Source organism: Psammomys obesus, unplaced genomic scaffold (assembly GCF_907164565.1).
Source record: "Psammomys obesus unplaced genomic scaffold, mPsaObe1.curated_primary_1811, whole genome shotgun sequence".
Lineage (NCBI taxonomy): Eukaryota > Metazoa > Chordata > Mammalia > Rodentia > Muridae > Psammomys > Psammomys obesus.
In genome coordinates this window covers 7,945,539-7,968,727 of record NW_026594083.1, presented here as the reverse complement: position 1 = coordinate 7,968,727, position 23,189 = coordinate 7,945,539, and the positions used below count along the sequence as shown (strand labels likewise).

Below are 23,189 nucleotides of genomic sequence, written 5' to 3'. Positions count from 1 at the left end.
CACCATTCCAGTACTTTTTTGTTTTATCTCAAATTATATGTTTTATTTATCTTTTGTTTGTTTTTTATTTTTTAATTTTTTTAATATTAGTTACAGTTTATTAACTTTGTATCCCAGTTGTATCCCTCTCCCTAATTCCCTCCCAATCCTACCCTCACTCCCTCATCTCCTCCCTGTCCCTTTCCAAGTCCACTGATAGGAGAGGACCTCCTCTCCTTTCATCTGACCCTAGCTTATCAGGTATCTTCAGGCCTGGCTGCAAAGTCCTCCTCTGTGGCCTAGCAAGGCTGCTCTTTCCTTGGGTGTGTGGGGAGAATTCAAAGAGCCAGCCATTGAGTTCATATCAGAAATGGTCCCTGTTCCCCTTACTAGGGAACTACTTGGATACTAAGCTACCATGGGCTACATCTGAGCAGGGACAAGTACACAACAAGGACATTTTTTCAACCGTGTTCATAGCAGCTTTATTCGTAATAGCCAGAACCAGGGAACAACCCAGATGTCCATCAAAGGGGGAAAGGATACAGAAATTGTGGTGCTTTTACAGGATGGAATACTACTCAGCAATTAAAAACAAGGATATCATGAAATTTGCAGGCAAATTACGTGTTTTAAAAACTCTTTTCCTTTTTCCTTTAATTTTTCTTTAAGAAAAACAAGTTAAATTAGTTACCTTTAAATCACTGAGTAAAGAAGGAGAACTCCAATCCAAGGAGGCTCACTACATCCAGGTAAGCACTGGAAACAAATAACTCCACAGCTGTAAAACAAAAAACAATAACAACAACAAAAAAACCAAAGACAAACAAACAAAAAAGGATGCACACACACTCTCCCACCACCAATATCAAAATAACAGAAAATATCAACAACTGGTCATTAATATCTCTCAACATCAATGGCCCCAACTTCCCAATAAAAAAGCACAGGCTAATAGAATGGATGCCTAAACAGGAGCCATCCTTCTGTTGCATACAAGAAACACACCTCAGCAAAAATGATAGACATTACATCAGAATAAAGAAATGGAAAAAGGTTTTCCAACCAAAGGGACACAAGAAGCAAGCTGGAGTGGCCATTCTAATATCTCATAAAATAAACTTTCAGATCCCACCACTTGCCTGCAAATTTCATGATTTCCTCCTTTTTGATTGCTGAGTAGTATTCCATTGTGTAAAAATGCCACAATTTCTGTATCCATTCCTCCGTTGATGGACATCTGGGTTGTTTCCAAGTTCTGGCTATTACAAATAAAGCTGCTACGAACATGGTTGAACAAATGTCCTTGTTGTGTACTTGAGCAAATTTTGGGTATATACCTAGGAGTGGTATAGCTGGGTCTTGAGGTAGCACTACTCCTAGTTGTCTGAGAAAGCGCCAGATTGACTTCCAAAGTGGTTGAACCAGTTTACATTCCCACCAGCAATGGAGGAGGGTTCCCTTTTCTCCACAACCTCTCCAGCATGTGCTATCACTTGAGTTTTTCATCTTGGCCATTCTGATGGGTGTAAGGTGAAATCTCAGGGTTGTTTTGATTTGCATTTCCCTGATGGCTAATGAGGTTGAGCATTTCTTTAAGTGTTTCTCTGCCATTCAATATTCCTCTGCAGAGAATTCTCTGTTTAGCTCTGTTCCCCATTTTTTAAGTGGATTACTTGGTTTGTTGCTTTTCTGCTTCTTTAGTTCTTTATATATACTGGATATTAGCCCTCTGTCAGATAAAGGGTTGGTGAAGATTCTTTCCCAAACTGTAGGCTGTCGTTTTGTTTTGATGACAGTGTCTTTTGCTTTACAGAAGCTTTTCAGTTTCATGAGGTCCCATTTATTGATTGTTGCTCTTAGAGCCTGTGCTGTTGGTGTTCTGTTCAGGAAGTTGTCTCCTGTGCCAATGAGTTCTAGGCTGTTTCCCACTTTTTTTTCCAACTGATTTAGAGTATCTGGTTTTATGTTGAGGTCCTTGATCCACTTGGACTTTAGTTTTGTGAAGGGTGATAAATATGGATCTATTTTCATTTTTCTGCATGTAGACATCCAGTTGGTCCAGCACCATTTGTTGAAGATGCTGTCTTTTTTCCATTGAATGGATTTGGCTTCTTTCTCAAATATTGAGTATTCATAGGTGTGTGGGTTTATTTCTGGGTCTTCTGTGCAGTTCCATTGATCCTCCTTTCTGTTTCTATGCCAATACCATGCAGTTTTTATTACTATTGCCCTGTAGTACAGCTTGAGATCGGGAATGGAGATACCTCCAGATGATCTGTTGTTGTACAGGATCGTTTTGGAGATTCTGGGTGTTTTGTTTCTCCATATGAAGCTGAGAATCTTTTTTTCAAGGTCTGTAAAGAATTGAGTTGGTATTTTGATGGGAATTGCATTGAATCTGTAGATTGCTTTTGGCAGGATGGCCATTTTGGAAAAGATCATTCTGAGTGAAGTATCCCAGAAGGAGAAAAACAAACTTGGTATATACTCACTTATATAGACCTACAAGATATGATAAACATAATGAAATCTACACACCTAAAGAAGATAATCAAGAAAGTGGACACAGGCGAAGGTGATTAATCCTCATTGAGAAAGACAAATGGGATGTGCATTGAACGTATGACAGGAGTCTACCACAAAAGGCATCTGAAAGACTCTACCTAGCAGTGTTTCAAAGCAGACACTAAGACTCATAACCAAACCCTCGGCAGAATGCAGGGAATCATATGAAAGAAGGGAAGTTAGTATGATATGGAAAGGATAGGAGCTCTACAAGGACCAAATATATCTGGGCACAGGGTCTTTTCTGAGACTGACACTCAACCAAGGACCATCTATGGATATAACTTAGAACTTCGGCTTGGATGTGGCCCGTGGTAGCTCAGTAACCAAGTAGTTTTCCAAAGTAAGGGGAACACAGACTATTTCTAACAGGATCTCAAGGGCAGGCTGTTTGACACCCCCCCCCCAGGGGAGGAGCAGTCTGTTAGGCTACAGAGGAGGACTTTGCAGCCAGCCCTGAAGGTACCTGATAAAACAGGGTCAAATGAAAGGGGAGGAGGTCCTCCCCTATCAGTAGACTTGGAAAGGGGCAGGGAGGAGACCAGGGAGGGAGTGCGGGGTTGGGGAGGGAATGAGGGAGCGGGATACAGCTGGGACACAGAGTTAACAAAATGTAACTAAAAAGAAAAATAAAATTAAAAAAAAGGAGAATTATCAAGAAAAAAAATAAACAAATTAGAGAATGAGCAACAAAACTGTAATAGATTTCTGTTTGCGGATGTCCTGCTATATCTACTTTTCTATGTATAAATTAACAATCCTCTGTAAGGATTAATAAAATACTTTCACCTCAAGAAAAAAAAAAACTTTCAACCAAAATTAATCAAAAGAGATGGGAAAGGGCACTTCATACTCATTAAAGGAAAACTTGACCAAGATGATGTCTCAGTTCTAAACATATATGCCCCAAATGCAAGGACAAGTACATTTGTAAAAGAAACATTACCAAAGTGTAAATCAAACATTGAACCCCAAACGTTAATAGTGGGAAACTTCAACACACCTCCCTCACTAAAGGACAGATCACTGAGATGGAAACTAAAGAGAAATAACAAAACTTTAACCAATATTATGACTGAATTGGACCTAATATATCTACAAAACACTCCATGAAAGCACAAAAGAATATACCTTCTTCTCAGCACCACATGGAACCTTCTCCAAAATTGGCTACATACCCAGACACAAATAAGCCTCAACAAATGCAAGAAAACTGAAATAGCACAAGGTATTCTATCTGACCACACTGGATTAACGTTAGACTTCAAAAAAATAGAAACAATAGAATACCTATAAACTCATGGAAACTGAACAATTCTCTAATTAATGACCACTGGGTCAGGGAGAAAAGAGAGAAAGAAATTACACTTTCTGGAGTTCAAAGAAAAACAAGAGACAGCATAACGTATGGAACACAATGAAATCAGTGCTAACAGGAAAATTCATAGCACTAACTGAGTTTTTTATTGCTGTTGTTGGACGCATTTTATTTTATTTACTTTTTCAGAGGGATATAGGGTAGGATTTTAATGTTTTTTATTCTTTTTAAAATTTATTTAATTTTTTATTAATTACAATTTATTCACTTTATATCCTAAATGTAACCCCCTCCCAATCGCACCCTCCTACCCTCTTCTCCACTCATGACCCTCCCAGTCCACTGATAGGGGTGGTCCTCCTCCCCTTCCATCTCATCCTAGTCTATCAGTTCTCATCATCATCATGAGTAGCTGCATTGTCTTCCTCTGTAGCCTGGTTAAGCTGCCCACTCTCAGGGGGAGGTGACTAAAGAGCAGGCCGCTGAGATCATGTCAGAGACAGTCCCTGTTCCCATTACTAGGGAACCCACTTGAACACTGTGCTGCCATGGGCTACATCTGTGCAGGTGTTCTAGGTGATGTTCATGCCTTGGTTGGAGTATCAGTCTCAGAAAAGACCCCTGGGCCCAGATTTTTTTGGTTCTGTTGCTCTACTTGAGGAGCTCCTGTCCTCTCCAGGACTTACTAACTCCTTCTTTTTTCATAAGATTTCCTGCACTCTGCCCAAACTTTGATTATGAGTCTCAGCATCTGCTTTGATACCCTGTTGGGTAGTGTCTTTCAGAGGCCCTCTGTGGTAGGCTCCTGTCCTCTTCCCTGTGTTCTTCTTCTGATGTCTATCCCGTTTGCCTTTCTAAGTGAGGGTTGATCATATTACCTACCCAACGTCCTCCTTCTTGATTAGCTTCTTTGGGTATATGCTTGAGATGTAAAGTAAATAAAGTAATATAACATTTAAAAAATCAAATCACTGAGTAGTTCTCTTTATGCAGTCTAACCAAGAGCGATTTGAGGTATGTACTTCCATATTACAGTAGTTATTCATCCTCTGTGACCACACCCTATGAGATCCTTTAACCTCCTAAATAGCAAATCATACTGCATGATATAATTTTGTAGGCCTTTGGCATGTATTTTCAAACCTCTCATTTCCTGCATTATTAGTCCATGGAATTAGTAGGTGATCCTCTTATGTCCTTGGATACTGTTTGCAAGTATTTTATTGAGTATTTTTCCATCTGTCTTTATAAGTGAAATTGGTCTGTAATTCTCGTTTTTGGACCACACTCATTTTGGGTTAACAGGGTAAGTGTGGTCTTATGAAGTGAATTAGGTAATGCTCCTTCAATATGGTAAATTTTTAAATAAAAATATTATATTTAATTGTTATATTTTTAATAAATAAAAAACAATTTTTGTAGGTGTGTCTTGATTGCACTCTATTGTTTGTTTTTAACTTTCTGGGTGTTGTTTTATTTTGTTTCTTTGTTTGCGGTGTGTATTGTTTTGGGTTTTTGCTTCTTTTTTGAAAAGGAATTTAAGGTTGAGTGGGTATGGAAGGTGAAAATTTCTGGAAAAACTTAATGGTGGGAAAATATGATAAAAATAATTATTTGTTAAGTAATTATATATATATATATATATATATATATATATCCACATATAAAAGGGATTAAAGCAGAAAAGTTTAAATTAGAAGCCAGTTGTTTTACGATTTGTGAGGGATAGACAGTAACAGAACTGTTATATAATTAAAAATAATTTGAGAATTAGATTTTATCCATAAAAAATATAATTTCTGAGACTGTTTATCCAACGAAGGACCATGCATGGATATAACCTAGAACCCCTGCCCAGATGTAGCACATGGCAACTCAGTATCCAAGTGGGTTCCCTAATTATGGGAACAGGGACTGTCTCTGACAGGAACTCAAAGGCTGGCTCTTTGACCTCCCCCCACTCCACCCCCACTCTCGAGAGAGAGGCAGCTTTGCTAGGCCACAGAGAAGGACATTGCAGCCAGTCCTGAAGAGACCTGATAAGCTAGTATCAGATGGAAGGGTAGAAGAACCTCCTCTATCAGTGGACTTAGAGGTGCAAGGAGGAGATGAAGGAGGGAGGGAGTGATTGGGAAGGAATCAGGGAGGGGGCTACATGTTAATAAACTGTAAATATAAAAAAATAATAAAATTAATTAAAGAAGAAAATATAATTTTTTTGTTAAAATTGTGAGTTTTGACAATACCTTGCTTGTGCTTCTATATTTATTTTCATCATTAACAAAATGAGGATAATTATATTCTTTGTTCTGAGAAACAAAGTGCATAGATTCAAAGAGAATTGTAATTATTGTGGTTTTTTTTTTTTTTATAATGACTACTGTGGTAAGTTCTGAAATGATTGCTAAAGGTAATGAGTACCCTGCTGATGGTGAACTCAGTAGTGCCAAGGACCTCACTTTCATCTTATAAAGTAACTTTGCCTATAGTTAATGCTGAATTACAGCCTCTAAAAACGCAAATCTGTGACTAGAAAAATACAATTTATTCACAGCTTTGAAGATCATATAGCTAAAGAAAAGAGACAGGGAAAATGCAAATTAGAAAATAATGTGGAAGCTAGGGTACTGCATGATTCTTATAAACATGGACATTAATGTGACTACATAAATTACATACATATGCAATATTAATAATATAATATGATTAAACAATATATAATATGCACATCCAAATTTGTTCTCAGAAATTAGTGTGTGCTACAAAGATCATAGGGTTTGAATTCAAAATAGAAAATGAATAGGGAACTTTCTAATAAATACAAATACAGATTTCTTTGGAAGACAGAAAAAATCGCAGTGCTTTTAGAAAACTTGGAATTACCAGGGATAAAGAACTATGAAGAATTAATAGTTTGCAAAGGAAATGAAGGTGACAAGATTTAGAACACCCATAGTCCATGAGGGACCACAAGTTATCAGGCTTTTAAATTTTCATCCTTCATATCAGGGGAAAATATGTGAATAGGCTAGGTGATAGCATAACAATATTGATACCATAAAACATACTCTATGGTTCCCTATTCAGGGATTCAGTAAAAGGAGAACTAGTATAATTGTAAAAATATGCAATAATGGAACAGAGAGACAAAAGAAAAAGGTAAGACAATTTTGTTTATAAAAGATGATATCATACAACCAAATAAAAATAAGATTAAGAAAAATGGAATACTATGGAATCTGCTATGCAGAAAACATTTTGCAATATTAATGTGGAAACTTTAACAAGGGATTTTAAAAATTAAGAGTTCTTGATTTTTTCAAATAGGAAAGAAAAATCATTTCTCAGTGTTTTACTGCTGTAACCATATAAAATACATTAGTAATTTACAAAAAAATATAGATATTTTATTTTTCAGAATTAGGAAAAAACAAGAATAAAATACAAATGTACTTTGAGATCATTTGTATTTCTCCCATAATTGTCAAAAAAAAAAAAAAAACAGTGAAGTGAACCAGCAAAGCTCAATTAATAGTATCCTGAATCCGTTCATGATGCTGAAAAACTCATATTCTAATCACCTTCCATTAGGCCTCTACTTTAACTTGTTACATTGGTGGTTCAATTTATAAGATATAATTAATGTTACAGTAAGAAAAAAAAATAACAGTTAAGTTACATCTTAAACTACTAGATTGTATACTACTTTAAGATCAAATGATGAATGTAAAAATAAGAGAAATCTTGGAAAGTAACTGAAATAAGTGAGATTATAAAACTCCAGTATTAATGAAGTTCTAAGCTACAGTATGCAGATGAGATGCCCCAACCACTGTGGAAGGTCAGTAACCATGACCATGAATGTTTGCATGTATGAGTCTGAATGTTGAGGGGCTATGCCGGTAAGTCCTAGAAATTGATCAAAGTGCCCAGAGAGAAGAGAAGGAATACAAATCGCAGGTCATAAATGTTGGGTTCTTTTGGAATAATTTATTTTGACCTTTAAGGTAAGAAACATGTAAGAAGGCTGGTGATGATGGGGTGTCCGTGGATATTGTAGAGTTTGACTTTATCTCTACAGATTGATTTTTTGCTGTAAAAAGTAAAGTAAAGCAATCCAGCAAAAACGAAGAAAAAACAATTAAAAGCATGACCTTTAAGAACATCCAAATTGTGAAGTTGTTTCTTAGGCTAGCAGTACAGAAGATTAAATACAATACATTAGGAAGATTGTACAATGCTAACGTCACATTTCACACACTGTACCTATATTAATAGATGCAGAATTCATTTCCTATTTAGAAATGAGATTAAATCAGAAAAAAATTTTTAAAAGAAGGTGGGCACAGAAATGAAAATAAATTTGGTAAATTTTTATATCAAGCAGGGATGAAGAGTAATTGGAAACTCAAAAACAATTCGTAGTTGAAGGTAAGCTACAAGAACCATGCCGGCCAACTTTATTCATGTATGACATTCATTACTTTCTAATAAAGTGAATCCACTGCTTTTTATATTCTATGTGACAATTGCAATACTTCCTCATTTTCATAAGTTTTAATTCCACAACTTTAAATACATGCTAAATCTTCCTCTATTCATGAAATTCCCAGTGATAAAAATGCCATCATTGATACAATTCTGTCTCTGAAAAAATGTTATGCATAACGTTAATATTAATATTTAAGCTTTATTGTTCAGATTTGTCTTTCCATTAGTTTTCCTCAGCATTCAATGCCCAAATACTTGTTATATATTTTGAATGTTGCAGGACAATGTGATATAATTTTATATATGAAAAATATTTTAAGATTTATTTTGAGTGACTACATATGAATAACATTTTGTAGATGAGTATGACAGACCAGAAATGTGAAAATGTTCAAAAATTATGAGAATATATATGCATACAAATATACATGGCAAAATAATCACTATTGCAACTAATATAATTGATGCTATTCTGAGAAATGTCATAGGCAATATGGGAATGAATGGCCACAACTAATCTTCCCATAAATTATGTTTTAACATCAGAGCAATTTAAATTCCAGATAATTTTTCCATGCCAAGTGATATGAATCTGCTTTTGATTTTTAGCCATTTTTGCTACGTAGGTCATATATTAAACTGGTGGTGTGGCAGATTTTTGTCTGTGGCACATAATTAGTATTTTCTGTTATAGATCAAAATTGCTTAAAAAAAGAATGGTTGAGGACTGAAAAACAATGAAACCTAATATGTATTTGAGAATTACTATGTAGCAAATTTTACAGAAAGAAAATGGTTTAATGAATTTCTAATCTTTAATTTATGAGGTGTTCTATCACACATTTGAACACATGGATCTTGGATCATTTTGCATGTGTCTTGCAGAAAATAACTACTAGTGATTATCATTTAACATCTTCAGTTACCAATGTTCTCAGCAAGATATAGAAATTATTGTGCTTTTAATGAACATTCAATAAATAATGAACACACTCTAAATGAGAAGAATATCTGGTTCATAATAATAAGCAATATATTTGAAGTAGCACTCAAAATATTTTACAAGTTAAAAACCGAGTTAATGAAAATTGAGTATTTCACAACCTAATTAATAACAGAACAACTAACATTCTTGAAAAGCCTATAGGTATTCATCATTCCTTAAGAATGAATATTTTGGGGTTATAATTTAAAAATACTTAGTGTTCATAAGATAGAAGTTAATGGTATGGCAAGATGGTTTATCTGTCAAAAGTCTAACCTCTTGCAGAGCATAGTAGTTCAATTTCCAGAAAACACATCAAGAATTCCTTAACTCCAGCTTAAGGATACCCAAGACTCTTGTACATACTCCCACACAGACATACATAAATATACATAATTTATATTTTATTTCAAAAATATCTTCATATATATTTGCAATTTTTTATATCTCGATATTTGTTACTCACTATAGTGATATGTTAAAGCTTTTCTAGACCCAAGAAAGCAGAAAAAAAATTATTTGGTTTGTCTGGAGAAAGACTAAAAAGGAGAGTATTAGTTTTTAACATCAAACAGTATAAAATAATTTTAGAAAATATTGTTTGTTTACAGTCAGATGAAATGAAGCACTTTGTTTATTAGAACGCAAAGAATAACAAATAAGGGCTGGAGAGATGGCTCATAAGTCACGAGTACTGGCTGTTCTTCCAGGGGCCCCAGTTTCAATTCTCAGCATCCAGGAACCTTCAAAAAGAAATAAAAATGAGAGACAGATAGACAGATACACAAATTCGTTCATTGATAATCAATAGATAAATGATGTAAAGTGGTCACAGGTGACACCTGTGTATAATAATATAAAATTTATTGTTCAAGTTAACTTCGTAACTGGTAATCTTATTGTCCATCTCTCTTCTTTCCATATTACTATAGGCTAAGAAATACCTCCATGGGTAATGTGTTCGCAGTTCACGTGTGAGAACTTGAGGTTAAAATTTCAGAACTCACATCCAGGTACCAGGAACAATAACACATATCTACAATCCTAGAAGTCTTGTTTATTTATTACAATTTATTTACTTTGTATCCCAGCTGTAGCTCCCTCCCTTGTCTCCTTCCAGTCACACCCTCCCTCCTTCTCCTATGCCCCTTCCCTAGTCCACTGATAGGTCCTCTTTCCTTTCTATCTGACCCTAGCCTATCAGGTCTCATCAGGACTGGCTGCATTTTATTTCTCTGTGGCCTGGTAAGGCTGCCTCTCCCAAACACACAAGTGGATGTGATTAGAGAGCCTGCCACTGAGCTCACTTCAGAGACAGCTCCTGATCCCCTTACTAGGGCACTAACTTGGAGACTGAGCTGCCATGGGCTACATCTGAGCAGGGGTTCTTCTTTATCTCCAGGCATGGTCCTTGGTTGGAGTATCAGTCTCTGCAAAGATCCCTGGGCCCAGAGATCTTGCTTCTGTTGGTGTTCTTGTGGAGCTCCTGTCCTCTTCAGGTCTTTCTATCTCTCCCTTCTTTCATAAGATTCCATGCACTCTGCCCAAAGTTTCCCTCTGAATCTCAGCATTTGCTTGGATACACTGCTGAGTAGGAGAAGTACAAATAAGGGAATCCCGGGCATATGGAAGGCCAGCTAGCCTTCTATTCACAAAAAGCTGTCAAAAATAAAGTTGAAGGTGAACAGCTACGCTGTCCTGTGATTATGAAAATTGCCTCGTGATCTGGGCACAGGGTCTTTTCTGAGATGGACACTCAACCAAAGACCATGAGTGAATATAACCTAGAACCTCTGCTCGGATGTGACCCGTGATAGCTCAGTAACCAATTGGTTTCCTGTAGTAAGGGGATCAAGGACTATTTCTAACAGGAACTCAATGACTGGCTCTTTGACCTCCCCACAACACAAGGGAGGAGCAGTACTGTTAGGCCACAGAGGAGGACTTTGCAGCCAGTCCTGAAAATACCTGACAAAATGGAGTCATATGAAAGGGGAGGAGGTCCTTCCCTATCAGTGGACTTGGAAAGGAGCAGGGAGGAGATGAGGGAGGGAGGGTGAGATTGGGGAGGGAATGAGGGAGCGGGATACAGCTGGGATACAGAATTAACAAAATGTAACTAATAAGAAAAATAAAATTAAAAAAAAAATAAAAAGAAAGAAAATTGCCTTGTGCACCAGAACTCGTACAGGAAAGCATACACACACACACACACACACACACACACACACACACACACACACACAGAGAGAGAGAGAGAGAGAGAGAGAGATGATAGATAGATAGATAGATAGATAGATAGATAGATAGATAGATAGGTAGATAGATAGATAAGAATTCGCAAATCGTGTTTGGGTAAGTGTCTGAGCAGTTTGAGCACTTCCTTCTCTTTCAGAAGACCCATATTTGATTCCTGACATTCACAAGGGTTTTATAACTATCAGTACCTGAAGTTCCAGGTACCCTATTCCCTCTTCTAGCCTCTGGCAGGCATGCATATGTTATGCGAACATACATAGAGATAAAACACTTATACACATAAAAACAAAATAAAATAATTTAAAGTACGCATGGATGTGCATTGAACTTATGACAGGAGTCTACCACAAAAGGCATCTGAAAGACTCTACCTAGCAGTGTTTCAAAGCAGACACTAAGACTCATAACCAAACCCTCGGCAGAGTGCAGGGAATCATATGAAAGAAGGGAAGTTAGTATGATATGGAAAGGATAGGAGCTCTACAAGGACCAAACATATCTGGGCACAGGGTCTTTTCTGAGACTGGCACTCAACCAAGGACCATCTATGGATATAACCTATAACTTCTGCTCGGATGTGGCCCGTGGTAGCTCAGTAACCAAGTAGTTTTCCAAAGTAAGGGGAACACGGACTATTTCTAACAAGATCTCAAGGGCAGGCTGTTTGATCCACCCCCCCCCCCCCTGGGGAGGAGCAGTCTGTTAGGCCACAGAGGAGGACTTTGCAGCCAGCCCTGAAGGTACCTGATAAAACAGGGTCAGATGAAAGGGGAGGAGGTCCTCCCCTATCAGTGGACTTGGAAAGGGGCAGGGAGGAGACCAGGGAGGGAGTGTGGGGTTGGGGAGGGAATGAGGGAGCAGGATACAGCTGGGACACAGAGTTAACAAAATGTAACTAAAAAGAAAAAAAAAATTGTAATCATACAAGTGAAAAAATATCAACCACAAGGTTTACCATGTTTGTGAGGTGACACTAGGCTCTGACATTGATTTTACCTACTGCTGAATTGTGAAATGTTGGAAATAATATCAAACTTAGCATATAAAATTGTTGCTGTAAACTGCTCAAGATATAAGTGTACATGATGTTTATTCACTGATGCCAAAATATACAAACTAGAGCGTGTTTGAAGCACTAATTTTAAATTCAAAAAGTAAGGAAAATATGTAAAAGTCTGTATTTGGTTTCCTATCCATAAATCATATTTCTATGAATAATTGTATAGGCAGATCAATTCATGAAACATAAAATATAAAGAGACAGTTTGATGTGTTTGTATCTATATTATAAAACATTTTTTGGACAAATATATTCAGTTCTTCACTTTTTAAATCACCTGTAGTGGTGAATGCATATATCTTTAAAGAAGTGCTTGAAGCTTACAACAGAGTTACCTCAGCTTAGTGGAAAAAGGTAAATGAATCATGATGGTATTACAGACCCCAAACCCTTCATCTGAACAAAAACAAAGACAAAGGAAAATTACAGAGTACTCTTCCCCTTGTAGCTAGTGAATATCAATTTAATACTAGAAAGAATTCAAATGTACAACTTCATGTTAAGCTTGGGGTTTACATATGTGTTCTGCTCTGAATGGCAGTATGCTGGATAGATTTATGTTGACCTAACACATGCTAAAGTCATCTAAGTGGAGGAAATCACAAGAAAATGCCTCCACTGGCAAGGCTTTGGAGCATTTTCTTAACTAATGATTGATGGTGCTGGTCCCAGATCATTGCATATGCTACCACCCCTGGAGTGCTGGGCTTGGGTTCTGTAAGAAAGCAGACTGAGCATGCTATGGAGAGCAAATTAGTAAGCAACACACCTTAATGGTCTCTGCAACTGCTCCTGACTCCAGGGTCTGCCTACCTGACTTTTTTTTTTTGATGATGAAGTCTGATGTGTAAGTTCAAGCCGAATAAATCCTTTCCTCTACAAGTTGCCTTGGTCATGGTGTTTCACCACAGCGATAGTAAGTGTTACAGAGATAGGTATTTAACAAGATGCTTTCATCACATTGTTTGAATTTTTATAAAGATAGGAGAATGTGGAAGCTAAAACAAGTAATTCCCACTGTTAGACATATAGTTACTGTAAATCACTGTAAAACCATGAAGAAATTTATTATCAAATTGTTACAAGTATTAAAAATTCAGTTTTACTAAAATATATAAATGTAAAGATTATAGTCATTCTGCTCGAAGTTGGTGTATTAAAGGATGAATCAGTGAATAATTCAGGAATGTCTAGGAGGTGCTTTTCTACTTTCCACTTAAATAAAGTCCAAAGATTAAAAACATAACAAAATCACAGACGTAATCTCTTATTTAACTCCAAAAATCACTTATATTAGTACAAAGATTTTTCTGCCTCTTTGCACATGATTAGATACTGACAGGTGACTTTCCTACACATGATTCAGTATTAGGATTCTATTTAACTATATACACTGTGTCTGGACCTGCTTTCTGGCCTGTCAGGCCTGCCCCTAACCAGCGATATTCTAAAACATCTAACAGAAACACCTGAGGGAAAACTCACTTCCATCTCCCTGGCTGAGACAAAGAGAGTTACCTAGGGCAAGGCCCTTTTCCCTAAAGCGCTCTAGCCATTCTGGTCAAATGAAACCTCTGATCTCCATGTCTGCTGTTCTTTGTCTGGGAGGCAACAACTTCATCCCAGACTACTTATGTGATTACTTGCACAAGATCAAACCAGGCTAAAGATTATTGTGGATGGTTAGGATCTCAAGAGACTCCACCCTCCAATAATAAAAAAGAAAATATTAGCAAGTGGTAGCTGCTCTTGATGAAATGATCATTCACGTCTGGGGTATGACTATTCACAGGTGATAACCCCACACATATGTACATGTGAAGGCACTAAATTGATTCAGTGGGCTATAAAAGGAGGAAAAAAATGAAAGAAAGAGAGACAGAGAAAGGGGAAGGGTGAAAGAAAAGCAAAAGAAAGGAGGAAAGAAGGAAGGAAGGAAACAAACAATGAAAAATTTACCACAACATAAGGAATTTATAAACAAACAACAAAAACACAAAACAAAACAAAAACTGTGAGAATAGAATAAAGAATTGGAAAAAACTGGTAGAATAATAATTAGGTAGTAGGAAAGGAGGACATTCAGAGAACAGTGCAATGAGCAGGTATGGTTCATGTGATTTACATAACAGCCATATTCTCCATGTAGATTAAAATGTGCCATACAATAGCAAGGTACAGAATTACCTATAGACCCTGTAAAAATAAGAGCATATACCACTAAACACGATAGTAGCGTAAGGTAAATGTTTTGATTTGACTATGTTTTATCTATTCTGATACACATATAATTTGAGTCCTGATATAAAAAAAAGTTGATAGATGCCAGGAATTTTAATGTTTAGGTAACTAGAAAATACTGCATTAATTATTTTGAGTTAAGTGTGTTTTCAAGATCATTGCTCAAGTTTTCTCTCTTCAATATTATTCCATTTACTATTCTGAATTTTCACATAATGATTTTTTACAAATAATGCCTTTCAGTCTTTGATGTCTGACCTACAAATATTTAAGCTAAATAAGAAGAGTTCTTTTTTATTTTCTAAGCTTCGGAAAGTCTGCTTTACAACAATAAATGAAAACACATAGTGCAGATCTTCAAAGCAAAACAGAAATAATTCAAATTGAAGAATTAAGGCAAGGATATAAAACAGTAGTTAAGAACACTTTAATAAAAAGGGCTTCAGTTTTGGCCCTTACTGATATTAGAACTTGAATTTGCTCTTATATTCTCTAAATACCAAAGCACTTTAAAAGTTCCAATGTAATAGTGATGGATGACTTTGACTTCACAGATGCCTTAGTCAATGGAACATCTAGTCCACTGATAAAAGTCGACAAAGAAACATCACAGCCAAACTGTGTTAGGTAGATGGAACTAAGTGCCATGTGGAGAACATGAAACACTCCAGAATATATTAAACATTCTGAGAGAAAGGCCATATGTAAGGCAACCAAAACACTCTTAACTGTTACAAAATATAAATAACGATATCATCCACTTTCCCTGAACACAAAGGAAGAAAATTAGAGGTTAACATTAGAAAATATTTGAAATAATATAAAAAGAAATTAAGCAACATGTTATTTAATAAACTGTGTCATTGATTATATCAAAAAAGCGACATTTGCTTTACAGAAGAATTTCAGTTTCATGAGGTCCCATTTATTGATTGTTAATCTTAGAATCTGTGCTGTTGGTGTTCTGTTCAGAAAGTTGTATCCTGCTCCAATGAGTTCAAGACTCTTATCCATTTTTCTTCTAACAGGCTCAGTGTGTCTGGTTTTATGTTGAGATCTTTGGTCCACTTGAACTTGAGTTTTATGCAGGGTGATAAATATGGATCTATTTGCACTTTTCTGCATGTAGACATCCAGTTAGACCAGCACCATTTGTTGAAAATTATAACATTTTTCCATTGTATAGTTTTGGCTTCTTTGTCAAAAATCAAGTATCTGTAGATGTGTATGGGTTTATTTCTGGGTCTTCTACTTAATTCCATTGATCCACCATTCTGTTTCTTTGCCAATACCATGAAGTTTTTATTACTAATGCTCTGTAGTACACTTGAGATCAGGGATGGAAGTACCCCCAGAGGATTTTTTATTCGACAGGTTTGTTTTAGCTATTCTGGGTTTTATTTTTTCATATGAAATTGAAAATTGTTCTTTCAAGCTCTGTAAAAAAATTGTGTTGATATTTTGATGGAAATTGCATTGAATCTGTAGATTGCTTTTGGCAGGATAGCCATTTTCACTACATTAATCCTACCGATTCATGAGCATGGGAGATCTTTCCATCTTCTGATATCTTCTTCAAATTCTTTCTTCAGAGACTTGAATTTTTTTTTTCATTCAGGTCTTTCACTTACTTGGTTAGAGTTACACCAACATACTTTATGTTATTTGTGACTTTATGTTATTGTGAAAGGTGTGGATTCCCTAATTTCTTTCTAAGTCTTTTTGTCTTTTGTATACCGATTTTTTTGAGTTGAATTTGTATCCAGCCACTTTGCTAAAGGTGTTTATCAGCTGAAAGAGTTCAAAAAGTGAGATACATTTTTGTAAACAAGAGAAAACCCAGCATATCAAAATGTTTTTGCTACAGTTACAATATTACTAATAAAGAATATCATAATAAAAGTACTTGTATATAAATAGATTCCTTATAAAATAGCAATAAAAAATGAAATGTAAAATGATCAAAAAAGATACATCTTGGAAAAGAATATAAATAAATCATAGAGTACAATATTAATAATAAACAAAAAGATGTTTCTTTTGAAAACTGGGTAATTGTCAAATTCTTAGACACACTAATCAAAAACAATAGATGAATAAGTAAGTATAGTCTGACATAACAAGGAGGAATTATAATAAAAACACAGAATTACAAAGCTTACAGGTATTGTGAATAACTAAAAATAAAGTGGAAAATACAGAAGAAAGGCAAACAAGTCCGGATTTATATAATCTACTCATTTAAACACAGTTATTTAAAAAAAAAACTTTTAACAAAACATGAGGTTGAATCAGTTACAAATTTAAAAATATAGACTTTAACCCATTATTGAGCTCTTTCAAATCATTTGAATATTAATATTGGTATTACTTAAACTGTGTTTCCCCACATCTACGGACACCTGAGATTTGATAAAGAAGTCAGAACTACGCATTTGAAAGGAGAAACTGTCTTCAACAAAGATGCTGGCTAAAATGAATGCCTGTATGTAGAAGAATCCTCATGGATCCATATTTATTACCCTGACAGAACTCAAACTCGAATGAATTAAAGAAATCAACCAAAACCCAGACAAAATGGAACTAACATAAGACAAAGTGTGGAATTGCCTTGAACTTGTTAGAATAAGACAAAACAGAACAGAACAGAAATGATTTCTGTTGAACAGAAATCATTACCTCAGGCAAAAAATATCAGCAAATAATTGATAGTAAATCACAAAACTTAAAAGCTTCTGCTCAGCAGATGACATTATCATTTGTTAAAGTGACATCCTGCAGAATGGTAAAATATTTCACCAACTATACATCTGATAGAAGTCTAATATCCAAATATATAGTGGTATGTGCCAAGGATTGGGATAGCTAGGTAGAGGGAGAGTTGATCCCAATTTCCCAGCATATAATAGCACAGACTATACATGCCTGTTCATTCCAAAAGAAGAGATAGTGAATAAACTATAATTAATATAAAAATATAAAAATTTAATTAGAAAAGGATAGGGAGTATAATGAAGAAATACTGACACAACTCAAGATATAAAATCACCTAACAAATTTCACCTAAAGTAGCTAAGCAAGAAGGAGGATCCTGGTAAGATGATCAGTCCTCACTCAGAAAGGCAAATGGGATTGACATTTGAAGAGGGAGAAAACGGGAAACAGGACAGGACAGGAGGGACTCTGAAAGTCTCCACCCAGTAGGGTATCAAAGCAGATGCTGAGACTCATAGCCAAACTTTGGGCAGAGTGCAAGGAATCTTATGACAGAAGGGGGAGATAGAAAGACCTGGAGGGGACAGGCGCTCCACAAGCAGAACACAGAACCAAGAAATATGGGTCCAGGTGTCTTTTCTGAGACTGATACTCTAACCTGGGACCATGCATGGAGATAACCTAGCATCCCTGCACAGATGTAGCCATGACAGCTCACTGTCCAAGTGGGCACTGTAGTAAGGGGAACAGGGACTGTCTCTGACATGAACTCAGTGGCTGGTTCTTTGATCACCTCTCCATGATGGGGAGCAGTCTTACCAGACCACAGGGAAACAAGACAATGCATCCAATTCTGATGAGAACTGATAGGCTAGGGTCAGATGGAAAGGAGGAGTACCTCCTCTATCAGTGGGTTTGGAGAGGGGCATGGGAGGAGATGAGGAGGGAGTGAGGGTGGTATTTGGATGGAATGGGGGGGGCTACAGCTGGGATGCAAAGTGAATAAACTGTAATTAATACCAAAAAAATAAAATTAAAAAAAAAGAAAACCAGCGGGGCAAACTCCAAACTCAGCATCTCCATGTCTAATGTCAAAGCCCTCTTAGAAACCCTTCGGCTTTGTTGACTGCAACACACTCTCTCCCTTGGTTTGGTTCTGCGCCCATTTGGAACTGTCTTGGCAGTCATCCCACAACTCTGACATCTCCACTGGAGTCTCCAGTGAAATCCAGACTTCACTTTCACAGCTTCATGCAATGGCCTCTCTACCTAAGCCTCCTTGCACGGACACCCTTGACACCTACCTGGCATCAAATAACTTTCCTTGGTTTTCAGGGAAATTGCACAATCTTTTTCTTGAATCCTTGGTTATAAAGCCAGAACCATGCGTTCAATACTGCCAAGTTGTTTTGGTTGTGGATGCTGGAACTAAGCTCCCTTGTTCAAATACATTTTCACTAGCTGCTTTTGATGGTTTCTTTCACTGCCGAACTTTACTTGAACTTGCTCTCTAGACCAGTCTAGTCTTAAACTCAGAGATCTGCACTACCACACTTTTCACACAATTTTTTTTTTTAAATAAATTTAAGTCTTAACTGGCTGAGGTCTTGCCTTGAGCTAACTAATACCTTTCTTTGTTACACTTAGGATCAGATATTTCTTAAAACTTTTTTCTGGTACTGCTTTTTTCCTCAAGCTTTATATTTGTATTTTTCCTTGTTTGGCTTGCTTCTTTTAATTATAGGCCTGCATTAGGCGGGAGAGTAATCACCACATAGCCAGTCAATATTAGTCTGTCAGGAAATCTCCTTTGTTAAAACTGTTAATTCATAACTCTTTAATTTAGCCTCAGGCAGATGCTTTTGAACAAGGGCATAAAGCAGCCATATTCTTCAAAAAAATATCACAAGAAGAGTCTATAGGCCACATATTAATATTGTTTTCACCGAAACCTTTGGAGCCAGGCCCCAAATAGTTCAAATCACCCTTTGTGATGCACTGAAATAGAGCTATACAAGGAACGCCTTCTATCTGGTATTTGTCATTTGACTTTGGCTCAAAAAAATGTTTATTTCACAATTTTCCAGTAGCATATTGTAAGCTTGTAGATTTATAGTCATTTAAATCATACACTTCCATCTTTTCTATATTGTGGGTGATTACTGAAATAACAAATTACTCATACATTTATTCGTATGAAATATGCATTCTTATGCAACCAGAATTTCTAAGATCGTTATTGTGATTCACTAATTATGATTAGAAAACTAAGATTGTAACAATTAGCCAAGGTCAAAATACATAAAGCCATATTACTTACTCAAATTGGCACTGAGCACAACATGAATCATCCTATCACCGCGTAGGCTGGTCTCACATTTATACAGCTCATTATGTACCAGACGTAATGAATCTGTGAAAAAAGCCATTTGCATTTTCATTGTGCTCTTATCTTAGTTTTCATTTATTGCCTTATGCGCTCAACTATAATTTTTGTTTTAACATGGTTTAAATGCCAGCAACCAGATAAGTGATAAACAAGTTGGCACAAGATTATCATTTACTCTAGAAAGATATTCCTTAAAAATATCCCCTAGATGTTTAAGCAGCAGATGGCACCTAATAAGTTAAACTCCTTTCATAGCCCTGAGTGAAATCAAATCATGTCCTCACAAGTATCTTGATATTTTATCTGATAATTGCCTTCTGAATGGTCCAAATTTTAGAAATGATCAGTATAATTCCATGTGTCTTTACATTTGGTAAGAAATGCTTATTTTCAAGCTTTTTCTTTGGATAAAACAAACCATCTTAGCATGTGTTGAACTCTGAGGACAGGAAAAAAAGGAATAAATGAAAAATACATACTTCTTTCCAGAAGAAAGCTATAGTGGTGGACATGCTTTAAAACATTGTCTCCTGGAGATGACATTGCTATTACAATTATAAACACACAGTAGCAGAGACACCTACATAAAAGAAGGGCATAAAAAAGGAAAGGGAGATAGTTGGGAGGGGAAAAGTGGTTAATGGAAGTTGGAAGAGGATGGCAGTTTGTAGTCAGGTGAAAATGGCCAATGCATTCCATAACTGTGTTGATCAAAGTTTAAAACACCACAGGGGCATGCTTTAAAAATGAAATAAATATAGAAAAATCCATAAATCTTTAAGTAAAATAAATTGAAACGTTAAGTTCCTTCTGCTCTAAAGTAGTGGTTCTCAACCTGTGGGTCATAGGCCTTAGGGGGTTGCATAGTAGAGATATTGCATATTAGATATTTATAATGCAAGTCATAACAGTAAAAAAATACAGTTATGATGTACAACAAAATAATTGTTCTTTTGTTTGTTTGCTTACTTTGTTTTGTTTAGGGGACACCACAACATAGAAAGCTATATTAAAGGCTCTTAGCCTCAGGAGGTCGGAAAACCACAGCTTGAAAATATACAAACATAAGATCATGGAGAGATAAATGTCAATCCAAATATTGTGGTACAGTTACACAATGGAATACTACTCAGCAATTAAAAACAAGGAAACCATGAAATTTGTAGGCAAATGGTGGGAACTAGATCATCCTAAGTGAGATAGCCCAGAAGCAGAAAGACACACATGGTATACACTCATTTATAAGTATATATATTAGACAGATAATATAGGATAAACATACTAAAATGTACATCTGCAGAAACTAAGCAAGAAGGAGGACTGTGGGTAAGATGATCAATCCTCACTCAGAAAGACAAATGGAATGGACAATGGAAGGAAAAAACAGGAAACAGGACAGGAGCCTACCACAGAGGGTCTCTGAAAGACTCTACCCAGCAGGGTCATCAAAGCAGATGTTGAGACTCACAGAGAAAGTTTGGGCAGAGTGCAGGAAATCTTATGAAAGAAAGGAGAGATAGAAAGACCTAAAGGGGACTGGAGCTCCACAAGAAGAGCAACAGAACCAAAAAATCTGGATCCAGGGGTCTTTTCTGAGACCGATACTCCAAACAAGGACCATGGATAGAGAATTCTACACAACACTCTACTTCTTAGATATGGCATCAAATCTACAGATACATACTTTCTGTTTCTCTTATTTATTTATTTGTTTATTTATAAACTTGAAAGCACTGGAGCTGGACAGATGCTCGTCTATTCTAACCTGTTACTCTGCTCTGGATTACTTCTCAGCCACATGCCCCATTACCTGCGGTCTAGTCTCACCCGGGCTGTTCCTGATCTGTCTTTGACCCCATGTCGACTCATTCATGGTGAACTTCTCATGGCAACCTTCTCTTTCACCCTCTTCCATACTAGGTGCTTCTAACTGAATGTAAAGGATACCTCAAGATGTCAAAATTATGAAGGAGTGATATAAACAAGGAAAGACAACAACAGATCTAAATCATCTTTGTAAAATGGAAATATCTGTAATGGAAGGGAAAACAGACAAATTTATGGAGAGAAATAGAAAGCTTGTAACTAGAAGGCATTGCCAAATTTTAATAAGACAAGATTTAAAAAAATTACCTATCACAATCATTTGGCTTCATTCCAGAGAAGCAGGAATATTTTAACATAAATGAGTCAATAAACATAATTTATTGCATACAATTTCTAGGAAAAAAGTTATATATTTATCTCAATAAATGTAGGGAAAAAAAACTGACATTTTAAACATTTCTTCAGGAAGAAAATTCTTCCTGAAGAAAATAAAGGGTATGTGACCACACATTGCTGACATCATATTAAATGAAGAAAATTTTGAAGAATTCTCACTAAATTCAGGAGGAAGATGAGAGTGTCCAGTTACTCTACTTTTATTTAATAAAATTTTTAGAAACACACTCAATTTTAAAACCTTAATTTTTGCTTCATAGCTTGTTTATATGTAGAATTAATGTAGAAGATTTGCTTGATTTATTATTAAGTATGAACACTTAGTAAGCTTAATATTTTATAATGTTTTTGTGGTGTGTATTTTACTTCCATGCTTTTGTATCAGCACCCCTAACCTCTGTCAGATGCTGAAGTGGTGTAGAATTTTTCTCCCTGTGTCTGCTGCCTCATTACTCAAATGCTCTTTGCTCTATGGAAATTTTCTTCAGTTTTTCTGTTTTGTTTTTTGTTTCGTTAAATGGCATTGTTATCCTTAGAGCGTGGGCTATTAGAATTCTTTTCATAAAGTTATTTTTGTTCCCATTAATGGAGGAATAGATACCTGCCTTCAGATGAACAAATCAAGAAAATATATATGAATCTACAGTATAGTATGTGATGATTTTAATTCACAATGTGATTAAATTGAAAACATTGAGTGTTTAATAGAGCACATTTTGGGTGTGTTGGAGGGCATATGTAGAGCTGCTTAGACCACCAGAACTCTGACTTAATAAATAATTTAATTCATTGATTGATTAGAAATTCAAACACATACTTGGGGTGTAAGCAAAATTCTTGCTTTGTTCAATTGCTTTTGCGTCCCAGAACTTTCTTTGCAGCTTTTTTTTTTTTTTTGGCCCTGTCTCTGTTCTTCCTGTTTATCACAAATTCAAATAAGCTGTCCTTCCATTAAAGTTGT

The 23,189-nt window shown here is 36.0% G+C and overlaps 1 pseudogene; it reads right to left on the bottom strand.

Moving 5' to 3' along the window:
• Nucleotides 1-21,920, bottom strand: part of LOC129684633 (la-related protein 7-like) — a 168,162-nt pseudogene extending 146,242 nt beyond the window's left edge.
• Nucleotides 21,921-23,189: the final 1,269 nt, after the last annotated feature.